Source organism: Saccopteryx leptura, chromosome 9 (assembly GCF_036850995.1).
Source record: "Saccopteryx leptura isolate mSacLep1 chromosome 9, mSacLep1_pri_phased_curated, whole genome shotgun sequence".
Taxonomy (NCBI): Eukaryota; Metazoa; Chordata; class Mammalia; order Chiroptera; family Emballonuridae; genus Saccopteryx; species Saccopteryx leptura.
This window is the reverse complement of record NC_089511.1, coordinates 71011787-71037315: the sequence shown is the minus strand read 5'-3', so window position 1 is coordinate 71037315 and position 25529 is coordinate 71011787. Positions and strand designations below refer to the sequence as shown.

Genomic DNA, 25529 nt, shown 5'->3' with positions numbered 1-25529 from the left:
TGCCCAGGTTGTGGGTTCAGTCCCCAGTGAGGACTTTTACAAGATTCAAACAATGACAGCATGAATAAGCGGAATAATGAATTGATCTCTCTCTCTCTGTCTCTCTCCCTTCTTCTCTCTCCCTAAAATCAACAAGTAAAGAAAAAAATTAAACATTCTTGAATGTATATTCTTATGGGTTGATTCTTTTAGTTTTTTTTTTGTAAGGTAGAGTCACAAAGTGGGACTGTTGTGTCAAATGTATGTGCATTTTGAATGTCAATAACTGTTGCCATATAACTTTTCAAAAACGTTGCTAGAATTCTCCACTGCCACCGGCATGTGTGAGACAGCACTGGCCAGTGTTGCAAAAGTGGCAGCAGCCTTCTTTCAGCTCAGCATGAGCAGGAGGATTGAGGTGCCTTAACCTGAGTGAGCTTCCATTGAGTTAATGGGTGGTGGAGGTAGAGGAAATAGAGATGGTACCACAAGAGGGATATATTGGATTGCTTATAATTGAGCAGCTGATTGTTTGAATAATTAATTTTGAAAGGGAGAAAGGGAAAATTTATGAAGTTTTTGAAGCAGGTCTTACCAGTTGTATAGGATATAATTCATACTAAAGATTAGTTCTATTCATCCTTCAAATCATAACTGCTTTTAGAGTGAGAGGAAGGGAGACAGAGAGAGTTAGAGAAAGAGAGAGATCAATTTGTTGTTCCATTTATTTATGTATTCATTGGTTGTTTCTTGTATTTGCCCCTTACCAGGGATGGAATCTGCAACCCTGGCATATCAGGACAATACTAATGAACTGAGCTACTGGGCCAGGGCTTAAATGATATGCTTTTAGGTCATGCACCGTGCCCCAATTGGCCCATAGAGATAATTCCCAGGCCCCCATTTAGGTGGTTCTATCATCTGCTCAGTCTGGAATGGCTAGAGTTTCAATTCAGTTTTGTTCAGCCTTACTCTTTGGATCTACCTTTCAACTTTTATCCCCAGTTGCAAACACTTACTTGGCCTCCCCTAAGTTCCACCTGTGATGCGTTTGGGTTGGAAAAGAATAGTCATCTATTCATTGAAACTTCTGAATGTTTCTTTTGCCATGATGGAAGATAGTGTTGGGAGTTAAGGAGAAGATGAGTTATAAAGATGAGTGCCATTTTGAGAATATTCATATTTAAAACTAACATTGATGTTTTGGAATATATGGTAAGGAAATGGAGAGAATTGACTAATGACCAATAAGATAATGAAGCTGTAAGTTTTAAGCACAGAGGGTTTATTTGGAAGAAAAATTATACCGGGCAATATATTGGAGCTTATTTTGATAGCTTTTAAATTAGAGGAGATGAGTAGATGTAATATGCATAAGTGTTAGTAACACATTTCAGTGTTTGAAAATTTTACTAGTAAAATTTAAGATACTTTGGAATTAGAAACACAGTCACATGCTTTGCAATCTGTTGAAAGACTGTGAATTACAATGATATTGTTTAGTGCAGTAATTGGCTGAGAAGTTTAACAGTGGTTATAGGGTGAAAATCATTGCTGGAATCTATAATTCTTAAGAAAAATGTCTAGGAATTTCAGGAGTTTCTGAGCAGGATATTTGTGGAAGAAGAAATAATTTCAGTTTTATCCTCTTGGAAATTGTGAAGTGCTGGGTGAGCTGACATTTCAACAAGGTGGCAGAGGTGGACAGTGCTTTATGTAAATGAGTATTTTATGTTCAGCTCTGGCAACCAGCGTGGCCCCAAGACTTGCTCCATAGGAATTTATTCTCTCTGTGGTTGTTGGTGGTTTCCTGCTCTTAAGGGTTGTAAGGATTTAGAAAGATTTTTCTTTCTAAAATTAGGATTGTTTGTATTCCAAAGCCTGATGATATATTTGATATAAATTATTACATTCATTTTCTTGAACAACTTTTGGGATGTTATTTTCAATGACTAAAAGCCCTATAATTTTATTATTCAGGAGGAAACTACACTCTGTTTTTTAATTTTCCCCAGACATGTATGTGTTTGATTGATTTTCTTTCAGAATGCAATTATCTAGTTCAGGGGTCCCCAAACTTTTTACACAGGGGGCCAGTTCACTGTCCCTCAGACCGTTGGAGGGCCGGACTATAAAAAAAAAACTATGAACAAATCTCTATGCACACTGCACATATCTTATTTTAAAGTAAAAAAACAAAACAGGAACAAATACAATATTTAAAATAAAGAACAAGTAAATTTAAATCAACAAACTGACCAGTATTTCAATGGGAACTATTTCAATGGGAACTATGCTCCTCTCACTGACCACCAATGAAAGAGGTGCCCCTTCCGGAAGTGTGGCGGGGGCCGGATAAATGGCCTCAGGGGGCCGCATGCGGCCCGCGGGCCGTAGTTTGGGGACCCCTGATCTAGTTCATCTGGTTGTATTCTAGCAGTTTACAAAGCCTTTTTTTTTTTTTTAGCTCTTGTCTTAGTCACCTTGGGCTGCTACAAGAAAGTATCAGACTGGGCACCTTAAACAACAGACGTTTATTTCTCACAGTTCTAAAGGATGAAAGTCCAAGATCCAGGAGCTGGTCAATTTGTTTCCTGGTGAGAGTCCTCTTCTTGGCTTGCAGTCAGCTGCCTTCTTGCTGTCTGCTCACATGGCAGAGAGCTGTGGTCTCTCTTCTTCTTACAAAGATCCTCCAGTCATGGGGGCCCCACCCTCATGACCTCATCTAACCCTAATTCCCTCCCAATGGCCCCATCTTCAATTACCATCATATTTAAGGATAAAGACTCAATATCTGGATTTTGAGAAGAAAAACATTGAGTCTGTAACAGCTCTCATGCCTCTAAATTTGACAGAAAATGCCTACTAATTACACATTTGTAATGGAAAAAAATTTATATACACATACTAACTATATCTATATTTTTATCTATAGCTATTTATATATGTACATCTATCTGTAGACTATACTGGAATATAATAATGATATGTGATATACAGAGGATATTGAAAAATATTTTGAAGTTGTACAAAGGGCAGTTTTGTTTTTTTTTCTAAGTGCAAGTAGGGGAGAAAGAGACAGACTCCCACGTACACCCTGACTGGGATCCACCCAGCAAGCCCCCTACCTGCATGCGCTCTGGCCTTTTGGGGCGTTGCTTGGCAACCGAGCTATTATTTTTTGGAGCCTGAGGCTGTGGCTCCACAGAGCCATCCTCAGCGCTCAGGGCCAACTCGCTTAAACCAATTGAGTCATGGCTGTGGTGGGCAGGGGGCGGTGGGGTGAGGGTGGGGGGCGTGTAGAAGCAGATGGTCACTTCGGTGTTCTCTGACTGGGAATTGAACCCAGGACTTCCACACGCTGGGCGGATGCTCTGCCACTGAGCCAACCGGCCAGGGCCCAAAGGGCAATTTCTGGAACCAGATAAAATTCATCAGTGAAGCTATCTAATTCTGGGCTTTTCCTTTTAGGAAATTTTAAAATTACTAATTTAATCTGTTCAATTATTATAGTTATATTCAGATTTTCAATTTCTTCTACAGTCAGTTCTGATGGTTTGTGTCTTTAGATTTGTTCATTAAATTTAGGTTGTCTAGAAATGACCTCTCCGTTACCAGCCCGCTCGCTCGCGTGGTTAGTTTCACCCGCCCAGCAGGGGGCCTTTTCGGGGCTGCCGTCACATATGCCTGCCCAAATAAGCAACAGATCTGAGACAAATAGGTCGCGAAACTTTGTCTCATGTTTTCTGGTCAACTTCCCGGCAGGTAATATATGAACCCAGGCAGAAAGAAGTCCAAGCAGTGAGGCCTTACTGCACCGGCCATCCCCGGTTCCCTGGCCAGTGCCCTAGTCTACCTTCCCTTCGCCCCGCCCCCCCCCCCCCCCCCCCCGCACTGGCGGGCCTGCCTGTACGTCAGCCTGTCGCCATGGGGACTGCCTTTCTCTCCGGACAAGATGGCGGAGGGCGATTCCGGAGTGACGCTGGGCCAGCCGCACCTTTCTCGCCAAGATCTTGCAACTTTGGATGTTACTAAATTGACTCCACTTTCACGCGAAGTTATCAGCAGACAAGCCACAATTAATATAGGTACAATTGGTCATGTAGCTCATGGGAAATCCACGGTTGTAAAAGCTATTTCTGGAGTTCACACCGTCAGGTTCAAAAATGAACTAGAAAGAAATATTACAATCAAGCTTGGATATGCTAATGCTAAGATTTATAAACTTGATGACTCAAGTTGTCCTCGGCCGGAATGTTATAAATCCTGTGGAAGTAGTACAACTGATGAGTTTCCTACAGACATTCCAGGGACCAAAGGGAACTTCAAATTAGTCAGACACGTTTCCTTTGTTGACTGTCCTGGCCATGACATTTTGATGGCTACTATGCTGAATGGTGCAGCAGTGATGGATGCAGCTCTTCTGTTGATAGCTGGTAATGAGTCTTGTCCTCAACCTCAGACTTCTGAACACCTGGCTGCTATCGAAATCATGAAACTGAAGCATATTTTGATTCTACAAAATAAAATTGATTTGGTAAAAGAAAGCCAGGCTAAAGAACACTATGAACAGATCCTTGCATTTGTACAAGGTACAGTAGCAGAAGGAGCTCCTATTATTCCAATTTCTGCCCAGCTGAAGTACAATATTGAAGTTGTCTGTGAGTACATAGTAAAGAAAATTCCGGTGCCCCCAAGAGATTTTACTTCAGAACCTCGACTTATTGTTATTAGATCCTTTGATGTCAACAAACCTGGCTGTGAAGTTGATGACCTCAAGGGGGGTGTAGCTGGTGGTAGTATTCTAAAAGGAGTGTTAAAGATGGGCCAGGAGATTGAAGTCAGACCTGGTATTGTTTCCAAAGATTGTGAAGGAAAACTCATGTGTAAACTAATCTTTTCCAAAATTGTGTCCCTCTTTGCGGAACATAATGATCTTCAGTATGCTGCTCCAGGAGGTCTTATTGGAGTTGGAACAAAAATTGACCCCACGTTGTGCCGGGCTGACAGAATGGTGGGGCAGGTACTTGGTGCAGTTGGAGCTTTACCTGAGATCTTCACAGAATTGGAAATCTCCTATTTCCTGCTTAGACGGCTTCTGGGCCTGCGCACTGAAGGAGACAAGAAAGCAGCAAAGGTGCAAAAGTTATCTAAGAATGAAGTGCTCATGGTGAACATAGGATCCCTGTCGACTGGAGGAAGAGTTAGTGCAGTCAAGGCTGATTTGGGCAAAATCGTTTTGACCAATCCTGTGTGCACAGAAGTAGGAGAAAAAATTGCCCTTAGCCGAAGAGTCGAGAAACATTGGCGTTTAATTGGTTGGGGTCAGATCAGAAGAGGAGTGACAATCAAACCAACAGTAGATGATGACTAAAGAATTTGGATCAAGTCACATTTACTATTGATAGTCTAGTCTAGGGAGATATTTTCAAAGCTGTGCTGGGGAATGAATTTCAGCCTAGTAGCTGTTATTTCATTTTCTGGCAATGAAAATGTAACTTCTAGTACTGAAATAGTCCATAACAAGTGCAAAAAGCATGGGTTTGTATCTCCCAGAAATTAATCCATCACCAATAATGTCTAATGTATAATCATTGCTGGTTTCAAATGGACCTGCTACAACCAGCTTTTGCTGTATCACATTAACCACCAAACCCATTTGAAATAAAAATTTTCTTCTTAAAAAAAAATTTAGGTTGTCTAATTTGTAGGCATACAAATAACTCATAGTATTCCTTTACACTTTCTTTTATTTTTGCAAGGTCAGTAATAAAGTCCCTCTTTCATTCTGACTTTAGTGATTTGAATTATCTTTCTTTTTCTAGCTAAATCAATATTAAAATAAGTTTTAGAACAAAATACTTTTGTTTTAAATGATTTTTCTCTACTGTTTTTCTATTCTTTATTTCATTAATTTCTGATTGAGTCTTTATTATTTCTTTCCTTGTGCTTTCTTTGGATTAGTTTGCCTTCTTTTTCTTTCTTTTTTTAAGGTGAGAGGAGGGGAGATAATGAGTCAGACTCCTGCATACACCTTGACCCAAGATCCATCCGCCAACCCCATCTGGAGTTGATGTTCAGCATTGAGCTATTTTTAGTGCCTGAGGGTGATGTGCTCCAAGAGAGCTAGCTTCGGTGCCCGGGGCCACCTGAACCAATAGAGCCACTGGCTGCAGGAGGGAAAGAGGGAGAGAAGGGAGTGGGGAGAAGTGGATGGTCGCCTCTCCTGTGTACCCTGACCAGGAATCAAACCTGTGACTCTTTTTTTTGTTTTCTTCAGGCAAAAATTAAGTTATTTACTTGATATTCCCCCACCCCCCTTTTTAAAGTAAAAGGAGAGAAGATATAGAGACAGACTCCTGCATGTTCTCCAACTGGGATCCACCCAGCAACTCCCATCTGGGGCCAATGCTTGAATCAATCGAGATATCCTCAGCACCCGAAGCCGATGTTTGGACCTACTGAGCTATTATACTCAGCATCCTGGGCTACCCTCAAACCAATCTAGCCACTGGCTGCGGGAGGGGAAGAGAGAGAGAGAGAAGGGGGAGGTGGAGGGGAAGAGAAGCAGATAGTCGCTTTTTATATGTGCCCTGACTGAGGATTAAATCTAGGACATTTGCATGCCGGCCTTTGCTCTATCCACTGAGCCAATCAGCCAGGGCTTTTTTTTTCTTTCTTTTTTAAGTAAAGCATGTGAAGCTATACATTTTTCAACAAACACTGCTTTAACTTCATCCTATATGTTTTGTAATGTTTTATTTTTATTCATGCAAAGTATTTTCTAATTTCCTTGTAATTTCTTCTTGATCCCTTGGTTATTTAGTAATACATTATTTAGTTTCCTCATATTTGTCATTTTCCAAATTGCTTTGTGTTATTGATTTCTAATTCAATTCCATAAACATAATTTCAGAAAACATAGTTTGTATCATTTCAATCTTTTAAAATTTATTGATAATTGTTTTGTTGCCTAATTTATGGTCTATCCTTAAGAATGTTCAATGTATACTTCAGAAGAATGTTCATTCTGTTGTTTGTTTCTGGGTGAAATGCTTCATAGATGTCTGTTAGGTTTGGTTTGTTTATACTATTGTTTAAGAGTTCTATTTTCTTATTGATCTGCTACCTTGTTGTTTTATGCATTATTGAAAGTGAGTTACTGATGTTTTGAACTATTATTTTATAATGGTCTGTTTTTCTTTTCAATTCTTTATGTATTTGGGGATCTGTTGGTAGTCACATACATGTTTATAATTTTTATGTCTTTTTGATGAGATGACCCTTTATAAAACACCCTTCTTTGTCTCTAGTAAAATTTTTGTCTTAAAGTTTATATTGTCAGATATTAGTATAGCTACTCCAATTCTCTTTTGATTACTGTTTGGATGGTATATCTTTTTTTAATTCTTTTCTTTTCAACTTATTTATGTCTTTGAATTAAAAATATGTCTCATAGATAGCATATATTTATATTAAACATTTTTTAAGTTCATTCTGATAATCTCTGTTTTATTTGGCAAGTTTAATTTATTTACATTTAGTGTAATTATTAATAAGGTACTATTTACATCTGCTCTTTTGTACATATTTCTTTAAATATTTTTTCTGTCTCTTTCACTCTTTCTTTTTCTGAGACCTCTGTTACGCACATATTGGCATGCTTGATAATGTCCCACATATCCCTGAGCCTTGTTTAGTTTATTTATTTATTTATTTACTTATTTATTCTTTCTGTTTCACAGGCTGGATAATCTCAGTTGACCTATCTCAAATTTGCTGACTCTGTCTTCTGTATACTCAAATCTGCTATTGAATGTCTCTAATAAATTTTTCATTCTTCTTTTTTTTTATACATTTTAATTTCAGTTGTAGTTTTAGGCCCCAGAATTTCTATTTGTTCTGTTTTATAATTTTTATTGTTTAAAAATATTTTTTATATGATGAGACACTGTTCTATATTTTCATTTAGTTCTTTAAACATATATAATATAGTGACTTTAATGTCTTTGTCTAGTAAATCCACTCTCTGGACTTTCACAAGGACAGTTTCTACCACCCACTTTGTTTTCTGTGTATGTTTTTCCTTCCTTCCTTCCTTCCTTCCTTCCTTCCTTCCTTCCTTCCTTCCTTCCTTCCTTCCTTCCTTCCTTCCTTCCTTCCTTCCTTCCTTCCTTCCTTCCTTCCTTCCTTCCTTCCTTCCTTCCTTCCTTCCTTCCTTCCTTCCTTCCTTCCTTCCTTCCTTCCTTCCCTCCTTCCCTTTCTTTCTTCCCATCTTCCCTTCCTTCCTTCTTTCTTTCTTCCTTCTGCATATCTTTAAATTTCTAATTAAAACAACACTTTAAATAATATATATCTAGAAAGCAGATTTTTTATCCTCCCCAGAATTTTCTGTTGTAGCTTTCTTATTGCTGTTTTGATTTTTATTAACTTTTATGAATAATTCTGTGAAGTCTGTATTCTTTGCCATGTGTAGCCACTGAAGTCTCTGCTCAGTTAGCTTAGACATCAGCTGATGATTAGACAGAAATGTCCTCAAATGGATAGAACCAATACATCTTTCATTCTTTGCCAAATGTCTCTGTGTATATGTTGGAGCATCCCTTCATCACTCAGCCAGGTAGTTGACAACTCTGTCTCAGGCCTAACTTGCTGTACAGGACCTCAAGGTCATCCAAAGGTGATAGCGTAGGCTTTCTCAGTTTTTTTCTTGACCATATGCACAGCTGTTATGCATGTATATGGACTTCTACATTACCAGGAATATGTTGAAGCTTTTAAAAGCCTCCTATGGGTGTCTCATTCTCCAGCTTTACTCTTTAGAACATTTTGATTAGACTGTTGTTTGTTTCAACTGTTATCTACCACTCAGGCAGCCATAATGTTAAACAACCATTGCTGATGGTTTTTCAAAAATATCCCTGTAGAAGAAACTGTTTTCATTGGGATAACTCTGAATCAGGTCAAGTAAAGATAACCCTGTGAATAGGGCCTTCCAAGGAATGACCAGACAGGTCAGGTAATGACTATTCCCTGAAAATGTGGCCTTGAATGAATTCCAATCTTGTTCTGCCTCCTGCCCTCCCATCCTCACCCAACCCACATAAGAGCATGGCTTTAGGCTGCTGATTTTCATTGTGGTTTTAGGCTGTTCATTTTCAAGGCCACCACTGATCTGGGGAGGGCAATATGGAAATAGAACAAGTCAAGTGTCATCCAGTTTTCTTTAATTAATGCTCTCCAGATCACTGTAAACTTTTAATTTTTATAATTCTGAAAAAATTGGTTTTGACAACCTTTGCTATTGTTTTAATTGTTTTTCTGAGAGAGAGGACTTTCAGAACTCCTTACTCCATCATTTCTTCTGATGATACCATGGATATCTTTAAATTTTTAAAATACAACATCTCCTGTGAATGTCCACAGTTTATCTTCCTCTTTATTCAGAATAAGGAATAACCTGGGGATGGTTTTACTTTCTGTTTCCCTACAACTCTTTTTTTTGTTGAGAAGAAAATTCTCAAAATTGGTAGTTTTGTTCAATTGCTATCAATAAAACAACAATAATTATTTAGGCTTAACTATACATTTTATTAATTTCTATGCATATACCATAGAACCTCATGTGCTCCACCAGCTACTAATAAATTCTCCTTCCTTCATTAATTAAGTTGTCTGAGTGTCACCTCCATCAGGGTCGTTTTCCTGCCACAAGAGTTGCTGTTGACAACTATAAGTGTCATTGAAATTCCAATGAATTCCAATATCATGGAATATATCATGCTAGTTTTTTTTTGCTGGAGCATACTCTTTAATAAGAATTTCAATAAAAGTTTATAGTCTAAGAAATATCCTGAGTTTTAGATATCTGAACATGTCTTTATTTTGTTCAAATACTTGAATAATAGTTTAGACACAGAATTTAGGTTGAAAATAATTTTTTCTCAGAACTTTAAAATTATTTTTTAGAATCTTCTTTTTAAATATATTTTTGGAAATAATTTCAAACAAAGAAAAATTACGGTAGTATAAAAAACTCCTGCATACCCTTCACTCAGATTTATCAAAATTTCACATTTTCCTACATTTGTTTATTATTTAATTTTTGTCTTTATCTTCCTATTTTTTTCTAATCTATTTGAGAGAAAGTTGTAGATACCCATCTCCTTTACTTCAAAATACTTCAGTGCATATTTTCTAAGGGTAAGAATATTCACATATAATCACAATACCATTATAAAATCAGGAAATTTAACATTGATACAATACTATTTAATTCTCATACCACATTCAAGTGTTTCCAGTTGCCCTATAGTGACATTTATAGTGTTTTTCATTCTGGACCAGGATTCATTTGGTTTTCATGTCTCTTTAATCTTATTCTTCATTAATCTGAATCAGTTTCTCTGTCTTTGTCTTACATGACATTGATAATTTTGAAGAGTAGAGGCCAGTGTTTTGGTTGAATCTCCCTACATTACATTACATTGTATTCTTTTTTTTGTATTTTTCTGAAGTTGGAAATGGGGAGGCAGTCAGACAGACTCCTGCACGCGCCGGACTGGGATCCACCCGGCATGCCCACCAAGGGGTGATGCTCTGCCCATCTGAGGCATTGCTCTGTTGCAACCAGAGCCATTCTAGCACCTGAGGCAGAGACCATAGAGCCATCCCCAGCAACCGGGCCAACTTTGCTCCAATGGAGCCTTGGCTGTAGGAGGGGAAGAGAGAGACAGAGAGGAAGGAGAGGGGGAGGGATGGAGAAGCAGATGGGCGCTTCTGCTGTGTGCCCTGGCCGGGAATCGAACCTGGGACTCCTGCACACCAGGCCGATGCTCTACCACTGAGCCAACTGGGTAGGGCCTACATTGTATTCTTACATCAAATGTTGCTGGTCAGAATTTGGAGGTAGAGGAACTGAATGAGTATGCATTTACGTCGGCATAACTCAACCTCACTCTTAAAAAAGCCCCAGGAGGCCCTGGCTTCAAACAGAACCTGAGCTGGGAAAGTGATCTCTATGTGTTGGTGCTATCTCAACTAATCTTTTCTCAGTTCCCACCTTACAAATCTAATCTCTGAGAGGTTGTACACTGACTTTTTTCAATGACACTTATAGTTGTCAACAGCAGCTATTGTTGCAGGAAAACGACCCTGATGGAGGTGACACTCAGACAACTTAATTAATGAAGGAAAAAGAATTTATTAGTAGCCAGTAGAGCACATAAGGTTAGTAGCACCAAAGCCTGAGGTCCCCAAATTAGATTTTTCTTACAGGTTATATACCTTTACAGTATCCAAGCAATGGGTACGTGATTCCTTTGTTTAAGGTTTTCCAGGGCTCAAGGAGAGGGGTAGGGGAGTTTCACTGGGTTCAGCAAGGGGAAGGTGTTTCCAGGTCACTGGTTGTAGCTACATACAGATCGTGCTTTTCTTGCTTTGTGTTGCAAGTGGCTCTAAGCAACCATTTAGAGAACTATGAGATATAGTTAATTTATAAGTGGCTGACTCAGTTATCCCTGCTGGCTCCTTTCCCTTGTATTATTCTGGTTTCTCCCCTCTCAAGGGAGAAGGGAGGCTTGGTCATATCATATAGAAAATACCAATGATCACACTGTATCTCCAGCCATCACTCATCACTGTAGGCCAGGACTCAGAAGAAATTTAGTATTCAATGACTTTACTTTATGAAGAAGTAGAAGCCTTGGGAGATATAGAGCTAATAAAGGCCACATACCTTGTTAGTCCCACAGCCACATCTTGAATTAATATTCTGATTTGTTATTTAACTTGAAATTATCCAACAGTCCTAAAGAAACTGTTTAGCAGTGGCAAGAGTACAGTAACCACAGTAATTTAATTAATACTGAAAAAGGGGGAGGGGCATAGTTTATGTATTCATGATTAAGATTCTGTGAATTTGCCAGCATTAAAAAAGCTAGGTGGGTGATATGCATGAAATATTATTGAAGAGGGCTCTATGAGGTAAAAAAAAAAAAGAGAGAGACTGCATACAATTCATTATTCTAAGAGCATCTTAACTGTCAGCACATTAAATTAAGGGACTAGTAACAAAGAGGTCCTCCCAGTTAACAGCCACAAATGTGAGGGGTCAGGGGTCTTTAATTCAGAAGAAAGACTCTAGCCATATAATCATAGAGATTTATTGCCCTTCCAGCGATGAGTGTTATGAGATCCAGGGTCAACATCCTTCACTACATCTGCTTTTGATAAGCTCTGCAGAGTTAGTTATTTATGTCAAGAGTTCTTAGCCCCAAGCATAGTGGGGGCAGGGTGGGACAGAGAGACCATGAGCAGAGAGGGGAAGGGCACAGGGCTCGCAAGGGTCAGAAGGTTAATACTCAGATACAGGGCTCCATCAATATCTGCTCTAGGGTTTTCTTGATTACACATTTACTAGCATAATATGTGAGTTCAAAATGATGATGAGCTTTAATGTTTGTGAAACAGGTCTAGGAATTAAATAAAGCAGAACTTTACAATTGTAGAAAATATTCTTGTGTTTCAATGGAAAATTTTGCCTCATCTACAGCATATCTTTCTGGGTTGTCAGATTCTATAATAGATATGACATTGTCTTTGAGCTGTTTTACAATGCATTGTAAGTTGTAAGTAAGTGATAGACATGTAAATTCTGTCCTATGTGATAGTGATTATTGACTTTAATCTATCTGCAATTCTTTCAACATTCCTTTACTCTATATAAATTTGTGCTTTTTTTACTTTCCTCCTCAACTGGTTAAAACATCTGTCTGGTTCCCTCATTATATGAGTCAAATAAAATATTTCAATTCATTTTTTATATCTACATGAGAATCATGATTCTACCTTTTTCTGACTTTTAACACAAAATCCTTCTATAGTTTGATTACTCCTGAAAAAGTGTAGCCACTCTCCTCTTCCCTGTCTTTCCGAGGTTTGCTTCTGCAGATGATCTCTCTGGAGATTTCTTTTTTTTTTTTTTTAGATTTTATTTATTCATTTTTATTAGAGAGAGAGGGGAGAGATAGAGAGAGAACAGGGGGAGGAGCAAGAAGCATCAACTCCCATATGTGCCTTGACCAGGCAAGCCCAGGGTTTTGAACCAGCGACCTCAGCATTCCAGGTCGACGCTTTATCCACTGCGCCACCACAGGTCAGGCTCTCTGGAGATTTCTTCATTGGAGCTTTTAAACATCAGTCATTTAAAACAAAACACAGCGAAACTTTATTTTTCTTTTTTGATTCTGTTTTTGGCATTGTTGGATTTATCAATTCAAAATCACAGGACTACAAATCAAAAAGACTTACCTGTTTAACCAGTTTTGCTTCAAGAAGCTGATAGAAGCTAGTAGGTGGTGGGGAGGATAGCGGGAAAGAAAATGGCAGGAAATAGAAAACAGAAGCAGTACTTTATACGTCTCACCCCAATGCGAGCATTTCATAGCAGGAAAGGCTGGTGGTGGTCACATTTCATGGCAGACCCAGACCTGGAACCCATATTTCCTGTTTTGGAAGTCTGCCTTTTTCTCTAAAAAGGAGGAGCAGAGAGGTAGAAGCCTTAACTTTTAGAAGCGACTCTTCCTGTTCACAGGGAGCATCCTGGAAAGGAGTCACTCACACTCATTCCTGTCTTTCCACAATGCCAAGTTTATTAGGGGAGTCCTGCCAATAAACCAATAGAGTCACACGCAGGTTACACACAGAGAGAGGAAGCTCGCACAATAAAAGTGAGCAGGGTGAACGTGGGGTGTGAAGTCCTAATCACTGGTGGCATCTGCAGGTGGAGAAACAGGTGACAGTCTCAAGCCAGGCCGCCACAGTGTGAGCATGCGTCTGGTGGCGTGAAAGTCTGGCAGGACTCTGAGCATGACCCGTGTTGCAGATAAGCTTGACCACTGGGTGGCCAGAGCTTTGAGTTCTTGTAGCCCAGAAGGGATGGAGGTTCCATTTATATCAGTGTCTGGATGAAGTGCCTATCCATGTGTTCAGGTGGTTTAGGGCATTCTGGGCCCTTCCGAAGGGCAATCTGTTGCACCCATTACCTCAGTCCTGACATGGCACTTGACATAACTGTCATGGAGGACAGTGACTCCATATTGGATTGCCAAAGGTGTCCAAAAAGTCTGCTCTGTTCTTGCTCTGTACACCTCCACTTAGCCCTCTAATCTATACAATGCAATGACTGTGTTTCTGATGCCTTGATCTGAACATAGAGGGTCATAGGTGACTGATAGATGAATGCAGCAAGTTCCCTTTCACCATGTGCACCATCTTGAACAGTAGGAAGAGAGGAGGGACTGCAGCTTCAGAGAAGGGCCTGTGGAACAAAGGGCTCTCCCTTTATCCCTAGCTGTTTTTCTCATGAGCTGGAGGACAGATATGTTGAGTGACTTTGGGTGAAATACAAAAGTTCTCAGTCTCTTCTATAAAAGATGAGGGGGTACAGATGATCTTAAAGGCTTGTTTCTATTCAGACATGGTAGGAAGTAGGTCAAGCCTTTTGGTCTGTTGAAATGGGGAACAGTCTGCTATTCATCATGACTTTCTTTTGAATTATATAACTTCAGTTTTCTCATCCACAAAGGATACGATGGCACGTCTCAGTGTGATAGAGTTATATGCAGGATTTCCTTGGCTCCACAGTAGAGTCTGTAAGGGACATTTCTTTTGGTTTTGCCCACTTTAGATGACTTGTCAATTCTAGGTCACTAGATTATATTTCTACCTTCATAAAAAAAGTCTTCTTCACAGGATATTAGACACTTGTTAAGAGATCTTGATCTCTAGCCAAGAATATATATTCAAAGTTTATTATTTTGTTAAAAATTCTTGAGACTTATCTCTTGTTTAAATGGTCTTAAAGCTAATAAAATAATTATGATTATTAATCATAGGTCTTATAAGTACCAACAGGAAAAGTTAACTTCACACTCAATTTCAATTTGCTTTGTTCCAAAATAAAATTCAAGCCAAATACAATCTCCCTTTATATAAAAATGTCCATCTTCCAAGCAATTCACATAATGAAAATTAAGATTAAGTAATTTCATGCCTTTGAATACAGTTTTTTTTCTTTTTTCTTTTTTACTTTCAGAGTAATTTGCATCTGTTACCTTTTGGGTTTTAAAACAACTGTGACAGCTGCTTTCATTTTTAGAGAAGCTCCAAGAGGTTAAGTGACTTAGTCAGTCCCACATCTGTTAATGAAAGAGTCAGCAACCCACTGTCCTGACCCCTAATCTTTTCCTCTTTCTATGGCACCATCTTACTTCCATTAGTTAGGAATGAAGTTCCCTTTAATCATGAAACTCTATTTCCCTTCTGAAAGATATTAAAGGTATATAATTTCTAAAAAAAAAGAAACCCAAAACCAAGATGTAGATGATTTGTATTTTATTACTTAGATCAACTTCCATTTTAGAAAAGACAGAAACAAAATATATAATTCATATTTACAATACATCATTTACATGGAAAAGTATTTACACCATAGATAATAAGTACAAAATAGCATATAAAACTCTAGGACAACACAGACAATAAGGACCATGATTTCAGCAAAGAATTTTCTGGTTAATTTTTCCCTTACAAGTCAAAGTGCATTAGGCTAATTGTTGCCTAACCATTTTGTTAATTGAGCCAGTTACTCTTTCATCTTTTTAGCTTGATGGGCTCTCCTAAGGAGCCCTTGCTTAGTGTAATAAGTAATTAATCTTTCTACACCACTTTCTTGGGTCACCTTTGATCCTTAGGATACCTATTCCATCATTGCGGTTCAGGCCATTGGCCCTTGTGGGTTTCCAGACGGCAAGCTTTCTACTTAAAGGAGCAGTTGTACTCATTTGCTAAAACTCTTCCTATTTGGGAGTAGCAAAGCTAAGTTTTAAGGAATAGGCTGATTTGCTCAGCTGTATTGATATAGAATATTCCCAGTTGCAAAGAATATCTAGTGCTGCCCTTTAAAATGCCAAGGCCCTGAAGGGTTGTCACTTATTGCACAAGTAGCAAAACTGAGACTGGAACCTGGATCTTCTGACCCCACGCAGGACCCTTACCCTGGTGTCACACTGGCTGGGATGGAGTTGTTCAGAACTCCAGGTTGCAGGCTACCTAGATGTGTCAAAGTGGGAGGCAAGAAGTTTCAAACAGACGTGGGTGTGGGTTAGCTGCGGGCTCTGCTCTCTACTTCAAAAACACCTGCCACTTGCGAAGCCATCTGGTCATAGATCCTTAGGCAAACCTCAGCTACCTGGGAGCTACCTGTGGTTTACTTTTAGCTTGGGAGTTATTGAAATGAAACAAGATCCTACCATCTAGGAAAAAAGCTATCTTTGACCTGGTATTTTTAGGCATTGGCAAATTGAATCATGGGTAATTAAAAATAAAAGCCAGAAATGGGAAATACTGAAAAACCCAGCAGAGAAACAAGTTTTGTTGAAATAGCACCTGGTAATGAGAAGAGAAGGACCAGTCATTTAATGTCAATACCAGTCCATCAAAGAGCTTGCTCACTACTTAAGCTAAGCAGTTGCCTATGTTTAATAAGTAACTAACATATTTCCAAAATCTCAAAGGTGATTAGAAAAATAAATTGCACCAAAAAAGATATCCAATATTAAGAATAATCAAATAATAATGATAATAAACACAATAAAAAAGAGACAGTACTTAAAACATCAACATATGCCAAAAGGTATTTACATAATAAAGTTAGCAATAGCAAAACATATACAAAATGCGTGTGTAAGATTGAAACATTTCTGAAATTATCTGAAGGCTATAAGAAGCAAGAAAAACTGTTCCATTATCAAACTCATCACAGAAATAAAATACTGTGCATTTAATCATTGTACATCAAATATCCCGGATACCCAGGGGGTAAAAAAGCTTAAATGGAAGTGTAAAAGTAACAAATGCAAAAAATCCAATTATTTCAATAAACCGGCTAGAAAGATCAGCTTGGAATTGTTGTGGAAGTTTACAAAGGACAGTTGGGCAGAAAGGACGTTTTGGGATTAGGGAATCAGGTACCGTGTTCCTAGTATTGTTTTTCTGGTAAAATGGCATTTTTACTGAATCACTGAAATACGATACGAGATTCTATAATCTTCCTTATAAAGGAAGCTCTGAAACTTAGGGAGTCATTCAAATTCTTTGGAGCCATTCTTTAGATCATTAATGGGAGAGGCCAGGGAGCTCAGTGGAATCTGGTGTAACAACAGCTTGTTGGAGGAAAGCCATGGTATGAGGCACAGAGTTTCTTCCCAGAAGAAGTCCTTTCGGTCAGTATTTTTTTTTAATATTTTATTTTATTGATTTTTAGAGAGAGGGGAGAGAGAAAGAGAGAGAGAGAGAGAGAGAGAAAGGGGAGGAGCAGGAAGCATCAACTCCCATATGTGCCTTGACCAGGCAAGCCCAGGGTTTCGAACCGGCAACCTCAGTGTTCCAGGTCGATGCTTTATCCCACTGCGCCACCACAGGTCAGGCCCTTTCAGTCAGTATTGAGAGACCGAGGTTGGAGGCAGGACCTTAGGAAGCCCACACAGCCATCAGGCTCTTCAGTCACCATCAAAAGTCAAATGCCTTTCTGAGGCTGTGCGTGTCCTCCTGTGGCCAGCAGTCTGTGTGGACTGGCTGCGAGCTGTGAGCTCTGATGTTCAGGACCACACTCATTTTGAACAGTCTGAGCGAGTGTCTCAGGACTTGGTGAGGGACACTCGTAGGAGTGGCTATTTTAGAAAAGAAAACTTAAACAAACTTAAACTGGAAACACCAGACTTCCTTCAGGGTCCCTTCCAAAGTGGGGACATCTTGCTTTACAATCAGGTTAATATATATATGGACTGGGGACAGAAACTGTGCCCAACATAGAACCAGCCAGCTCCTTTGAGTCTGTGTGCCAGGTAATAGCATATTTCTTGGCCAGTTAGTTTAGTGAAATGTTGTTCTGTTCTTCCTCTACCCTTACTTGGTGAGGGTTTTTATGACACACATTTTTAAATAGTTCACGCACAATCATATTCCCAGAGATAGCACTTCCTCCTGCATGAACCTGTGGCAGTGCCTTCAGCAGCACATAAAACACAGGTGTTCATTTTCTCTTAAAAGCAGTTCTTATAAACCCTTTTGACCATATGACAGCAAGAGAACCACTTAGATCACTCCATTCTTACAATTGCTCGTTCTGGAGAACACACACTGAACTCTGCAGGCCACAGTGATAGGAACCCTGTAGCCCTCACTCCATTCTTACAATTGCTCGTTCTGGAGAACACACACTGAACTCTGCAGGCCACGGTGATAGGAACCCTGTAGCCCTCACTCCATTCTTACAATTGCTCGTTCTGGAGAACACACACGGAACTCTGCAGGCCACGGTGATAGGAACCCTGTAACCCTCTGCTCAGTCACAGGAAATGCTGGGCCTCGGATGGCTGTGGAACTGGCTTGCTTGAGTTTAGGCTAAGCTATACATCAGAGAGTTGGTTTTTAAGAAAACGATTAGCTCCACTATTTTATGCTACAAACACCTGGACTGGGTTTCTCATCTCATGTTAGAGACCTCATCCCGGATTCCAACAATCCACGCACAAAATGAAACCAAGTGGGTTTGCAAAGGAAAAAGAAAGAACCAGCACAGGGAATTTTAGCTCTTCCTCGTTCACTGCAAGTTTCCATCCAGGCTTGGTGGGGAGGGGGCCTTGGTCAACTCAGGCCTGAGCCAGAACCTATCTTTAAGTGAGAGAAAAGTAGATACCTGTGTGGTTAAAATAAAACAAACAAATCCTTGCTAGGCATAAGGAAAAGTGCATTTGACTTATCAAAATCAACCAAAAAAAATCAACAAAAAATGATAGAATTACAAAGTATTACATCTAGTCTCACCCTTGCATTGTGAAGGCATTTTGTGCACTACGGCCTCTGCTTTCCTCTGAGATACAGCGTTCATAGGCCTCTACTTAGAAGTTTGCTGTGACATACTGAAAACCAATAGGTGACCCTGGAGACTTTGCCTATGACCCGGAAACCAAAACACAAAGCAAACAGAGCATCTTTTCACCAGTGGGTCTTAATAACAATGTTTTATTAGACTTTGAAGAGAAACTAAAAAATAAAAGTGTGTATTTCTCTTCTTACCGGGAACATGATATATGATACATCCTGTCTAAGACTAAATGCAAGTCACCAGGAGTGTTTGGCAGGAAAACAAAATTATCACACAAGTGGACAAGACTGTAGATCTTTCTACCCAGGGGACTCGTTGTGGGGAGGTGAGCTCTAATGGTGCTCAGTGGACTGAACTGAGAGATGGGGACAAGGACAGAGGAGGGAGCCAGTGGTCTGAGGGTGGGAACTGAGTGGGGAGAGAACTGAAAAGTAAATAGCTAAAAAACAGAACAAGGGCAGATGTGAGTTATGGAGAAGAGAAATCCTCAGGGAGACCAAAAGAGTAAGGGTGGAGCTAGGAAAAGTGACGGCTAGCAAGACCCTCCGAGCTGCTGGGCTGGGGTCTTATCCCTCCGGGGCCAGAGATTGCTAAGAGGCTTTGGGAACCATCAGGTAAAGCAGCAAAGTGGCAAGAAGGTAGGCACCTTCCCAACACTCCCCCTCTGCTCAGTGTGGCGGGAGAGGGAAACACGGCCCCTGGAGACCAGTGACGGCCTGCAGCCCAGGGAAGGGCCTGTGTTGGAAAACGACCGCTTTTTGGTAAAGGATGTCAGGGTGGAAGGGGTTCCAGAGGGGTTCAGGATGGGACAGCCATGCATGTTGTTGGGGACACCTGGGGAGCAGGAGTGAGGCTTAGCACCAAGTTGCCTTCATGGGAGGCACTTTTGACCCAAAGGAGAGTTTAAGGGAAATAACTTTTTAAAAGTCAAAGGAAAAATATAAGAGTCAGAAGAAGACGTCTTGCATAACATTAAAACAGGAAAGATAGAAAAACTTAAACCATGAGCAAACTATATGCAGGTAAATGTTTTTCTTTCATAGAAAAGACCCACTGCCCGCAGTATAAACAGGTCTGAACCAAAAATGATTATCACAAGGGAAAAAGTAATTAGTGTTTTCATCATCTGGGATTACTCTCAGAACCCTTTTTTCCTACTGCCTTTTTTCCTACTGCCTATACAATCAAATAAGCTGTTGATCTTCCTGAGGCAATTCTGAAAATTAGGTTCTGACTCACTTAAAAAAATACATTTAAACCTCAATTAACTGCACTGAAGTTTCCTGTGTGATACAATGAAATAGAACTTTTTCTACTGAAATACCAAGGTAATGATTGTTGAAGATAAGATGAAAGACTGACCACACCCGGAGTCTTGCCCACAGTGCCTGAGAGGGCGGGGTGGGGGGGGTGGGAGGGTGTGGGGGTGGGGGGGTGGGGGGGTGGGAGGTTGTGGGGGTGGGGGGTGGGGGGGTGGGAGGTTGTGGGGGTGGGGGGTGGGGGGGTGGGAGGTTGTGGGGGTGGGGGGTGGGGGGTGGGGGGGGTGGGAGGTTGTGGGGGTGGGGGGTGAGGAGGGCAGGAGGCTGCTGGGGAGATGGAAGCAGGCCCAGTGTCAAGAACCATCTGGGGTTGGAGCCAAAAAGGGAAAAATCCTCATTTAGCCAGAAATATGGGTGACTGCAATTTTGAAGCAAGATTTAAAAAATTGCTGATTTTTCTCTTTCAAGGAAAATTTTAAGAGCCCCTGTAACTGTTTATGGAATTTAGCCTTAAAAAGCAACTTCCCAAGGCCGTCCTTGTCTGTCCGCTTGTTCCAGCCCAGGTCATCCACCATTTCCACCTCATCATTAAGCGCCCACAATGTCTGTCAGCAAGGGCTCCTGTGTGGACACAAGAGAACCTCCTTTGAACCTAATTTTGCCAGAAACTTTAATGAACCATTCTTCAAGTTACTCCAGTTAATTGAGGTTTGACTATGAGAAGATGAGAAGCAAGGTTTTTTTCAGAACAGTGAGCACTCACCCTCACACTGTCCCTTTGTACAGCTCTCAGGTGTGCCGAGTCCCCGCACAGGGTGTTCTCCCATCACCTGCGGGGCAGGCAGGACCTGCTCCGGCTGCAGAGGAGGGCGTGGAGGCTCAGAGCCTGGGAGGCTCTGCTCAGGCCGCTCACTGGGGAGGGAGGGCACCAGGATCGGCTGCAGACCTCTTCCCTCCAGGCCAGCGTGCTTTCCCACTGGCTGAGGGCGTTGCAAGCACATTTATTTTGGCCAACATTTGCAATAAAACACTTTGTCTTTGGAATGAGTGGAGTGCAAGAAAAACGTCTCTTAGCAAGCAGGCGGTTTCAGTGCATTTCTTACAGTGAAGGGAGCCCAGGGGCCGGCAGTATCCTCTCTTAGAAGGTGGCAGTGATGGAGCTGTCTTCCTTGAAGTTTGTCTGTTCAGAGCAGGTGGCTCACTGGCAGACGATGAAAACCATTTGACTGTATACAAATGTCCAGGATCCTGTGAGTCATTGAAAGTCCTTAAACTCATTCACTTGTGTGTTATGTCATATAAGGATGTTTTTTATTTCTTCCATGCCTTGGGGATGGCAAGGAGAGTTGAGCAGCTGGCTAACTTGGATATAAAAAGCCCAGTGGTACCCACTTAGCCCTACATCATAGCTGGATCACCATCTGGGTCCATTAGCTATGACTTTTGTCACATGTAGTTATGCACATGCACCCTTGGCCCCAAAGGGGGCTGAGAGAGACCCTTGCCGTTTGTCCGCAACCTTGGAGGGACCACTCCAACTCAGGCAAAGAGGCTGCTGTTCCTACTTCCATACACATCCCAAGAGGGAAAATAGTGGAATTGTGGAACTGTGATTGACAAGCTTTGTGAACCAGACACTATGAATAAGAAAAACAACGAACTGGTTCTGATGCGTTCTCTGTAACCTACAGGCTGAGAAAGATGTTATGGATTTAAAGTCAGAGAGTGGCCTGGTGATCCAGCTTCTCCAACTCGGAATCATCCTGCAGAGGAATTCCTCTGTGGTGTCAGTTTATTCAAGGCCTTGCTTTCCTCTGAACACCCGCCACTCTGTGCTTCTGCCTTCTCTGCCCAGCGTCCCTTTCAGTGCAGGTGTCACTGGGGTTCTCATCTTAATTCCCCACCAGAAGTGACTGGAGGTGAGAACAGGGGCTGTTCACCTTTTTCCCCCAGCAATATCCACCTGGCTCTGACTTCGCAGGCCCTCCATAAATGGCTGTCGCTCTAAGGAGAAGTTGAGTCATTGCCAGAGTGTGACCTGTGGGCTGGGAGATTGCTGGTGTGTTGTCATGGGTTAGCATGACCCCACCTCCTGGTTTCCCAGGTTGACTTCTGTTGTCAGGGCATAATTGTGAATAGTGCCCTCCTTCACCTGCAAGTGTTCTGGACTGAACAAGAGAACATGGCCACCCTGTGGAAGAAGCAGGCAGCAGGGTGGTCTGCCTATTGTGACCTATGCACAGGAGAAGGAAGGCAGAGGGTGGCTAATTTCCAGGCACTGTCCCTTCAACAATTTTGTTAAAGAAAGATAGCTTATTCCAGATCTCTTGGACATATGTGGACTGCTGCCTTTCTCCATCACTGTCAGATCTAGATGGTGTATCTCAGGGCACCAGACTGGGTGTATGAGGCCCGTGGCTCTGAGGACCAGCCCAGGGCCCAACCTCATGGCCCAACTGTGGGCTTTTTCCCTCTACAACATAGTGTGTCTTCCTCTCAAAGACAAATGTTCTCTGCTTTGCAGCTTGGTACACCCATTAGCTTATGACATTTGAAAAAACCCAGGAAGACAAAGGGTTAATGGTGACAGCACCAGAGGGAGTTAAAGGAAATCTGCTGAGAAGGAGCTGGGAAAGGTGGCAGGTCGGTGGCCATGGCCTCCTGGGGAGACTCTCCAAGGTCAGGATGTGACACACCGGCAGCCCCCTCTGCAGAGGGGTTGCTCAAGGAAATGCAGTTCTCTATGAGAAGGGGCATCCCAGAGCCCTGGAACCTGCAGCCGCAGCCGCAGGGCACCCAGCTGCGGGCTGGAGGGGGCAGGCGCACAGGCCTTGCTCTTCTGGGTGGGCTCTGGCTCTTGGAGAGGGCAGACGACCACACTCTCCTGTGGTCACCCTCTGATCACCCCCTCAAGCCAGGCCCCTGGGAAAGGTTTGGCCGGTGACCCTCTGTCCAGGGGCAACTCCGTCTTCTCCCTCCTCCAGGGCAAGGCTCTGGGCTGGCTGGCTTCACTTCTTGGCGACTAACCATCGACTCTGGCCCTTGAGGAGGTATAAAGAAGGGGATGTTTAAGACAGAGCCTCAGGGGTGACTAGTACATGAGTGTGCCCTGTGGCCTGGGCAATCCTGCAGACCCTGCCGACCTCGGCGGAAGGCCGGCACCCTCCCAGTTTGGACCCCCTGATTCAAGAAGTGAGCAGGGCCCAAGATCATGCTCACTGGATGATTCTATCAGAGAAACGGTGGTGAGGCAAGGGTGGGGACTGCCTCTGTGCATCAGTCCTTTCCTCCCTGCTTTGTTATCCCTTCTGGCTGACTGGGTTCTCTCTTCATTCTGGCCACACTGGCGCCACAGTGTTTCTACTGAGTCCTTGCACTGCTGGGTGTCTCTGTTAGCTCCTGTGCCTTGCAGTCTTCAGTAACCCCACCCCTCCCTTCCCACTGCCTGCACACAGTAGTTGCTCAATAAAGTAGGTCGATAATTCAGCAGGTCATAGATGTTTATGAGCCTGGACCATTGGGTAGAGAGAGACCTGAGCTAGGTCATCGGGGGCTTAATGAATAAGACAGACTAGTCTCTCCCCTCTAAGAGCTCACTGTCTAATATAGATGACCGACTTTCTTACTCCAATGGACTGTGGAGGAAGCAAAGGTCACAGAGTTCCTGGTTGTTCCAAGGAGGCACTCATCCACTGAGGAGCCCAGAAAAGTCTCCTCAGGGCCATAATGTCTAAGCGGGGCCTTGGAAGGAGGGCAGAACTTTGAAAGGTGAGCAAGAAGGGCATTCCAGGCCAAGGGCCCAGCATGGACTCTGGCCCCTGAGGAGGTATAAAGAAGGGATGTTTAAGACAGAGCCCTGTGGTGACTGGCACATGGGGGTGCCTCCTGGGCTGGGAGAAGGTGTGGGGGTGGGGACGCAAAGGGCATTTAGGGGACAGTGAGTAGACCCTGAACCCCCCCCCTCCCCCCGGAAACGACCTAGATGGTGCTGAAGTCTTGTCCCTAGCTCAGTTCTGCCTCTGTGTTAAAGACTTTGTTTAGTCTTCAGGAGCAAGGCTTTTCTAGGGACCAGAGGGTCCCTTTGTGTGGAGAATTCTGCCTTAGTATATAAAATCCAGGTCCCTTCTCTGAGCCCTCCTCTGCCTCCCTCTGCCAGAGTGAGGAGCCTGCTGCTTTTAGGGAGGTCCACGCTCTAGAATTCTCCATGGATGCCTCGTGGCCTGGGCGATCCTGCCCAGGAGGGAGGTCCCCTATTCCTGCCTGTCTTCTCTCTTCTCCATCTCTGCGTGTGTCTCCTCCCCTTTCTGACCCATGCACCAGTGGCCTGTTCATTTTTATTTTTCAGGGGAGTTGGAGTCTTAGGTGTTTAATGTTTCAAGTTGCCTGAAAATATGCCCAGGTGCAGGGTGTGGGTGAGGCCAGCTTGTGGGGTGGGGGATGGGGATGGGAAGGGTGCAGAGAGCCAGAGATGAGGGGGGCTGGGCAAGTGGACCATGGCAGCCCAGTGTCCCTGACATTTGTGGGGCTTGGGGGACCCCCTACAACCCAATGGTTAGACCTGTAGTGCTCAATCTCTGATGAATTCAGCAGCTAGATACCAATGTGTGAAGCACCTGCTACCACCATGCCTGCCCTAAGAAAGCTGGCCTGTCACCTCCTCCTAAGTGGCCAGGTCTCCTTGGAATGCTGTTATTCAGAGTTACAAAGCACACGCATGCCACACAGTGCTGCAATGCCCACTCCATGCGTAAGACTCCATGCAGACTCACACAGCCAGTAGCCCTAGGTGGGGGATGCGGGACGCTCCAGCGTCCCCTTCTCCCCTGAGCGGACCTGTCAGTGGGGTCAGAGGGTTTCAGGAAGTCAGAGGTCACTGAAGACATCTGCCTCATTGGACACTTGGGAACATTGAGCCCTGGAATGAGCTGCCTTGCTCCAGGTAGTTAACAGTGGAGAAATGATGAGAAGCCGAGCCTCCCAACTCGCTGGCCATGCCCACCTTTTCCGTGAACTAACCTGACCCTCCCCATGTCTGTGGTGCTAATTCTGCCAGGGGAAGTCAGAGCCCCTGGAAGGAGGTGAGAAGAGAATCGAGCATCAGAGGGCAGGGAGAAAGCACAGGGAGAGGCTGAGACAGGCCGGGCTGCGTGTGGGGGCCTCTCTTCTGCGGCAAGGGGGCACTTCCTTTGGCTCACGCGACTAAAGAGGCACTAGCTGCCGACTTTGGTGAGAGCCAGTATTCGGGCCTAGATCACTCTGATACACTGTCACCCATGGGGCGGTGGCTCAGTCTCTGTCAAGTCAGGTGTTTCCAAGTCTCCAGGTAGAGAGTGGTGGGCAAG

At 42.6% G+C, this 25529-nt stretch overlaps 1 pseudogene; it reads left to right on the top strand.

Moving 5' to 3' along the window:
- Positions 1 to 3919: 3919 nt before the first annotated feature.
- Positions 3920 to 5405, top strand: LOC136380554 (eukaryotic translation initiation factor 2 subunit 3, X-linked pseudogene; annotated as a pseudogene).
- Positions 5406 to 25529: the final 20124 nt, after the last annotated feature.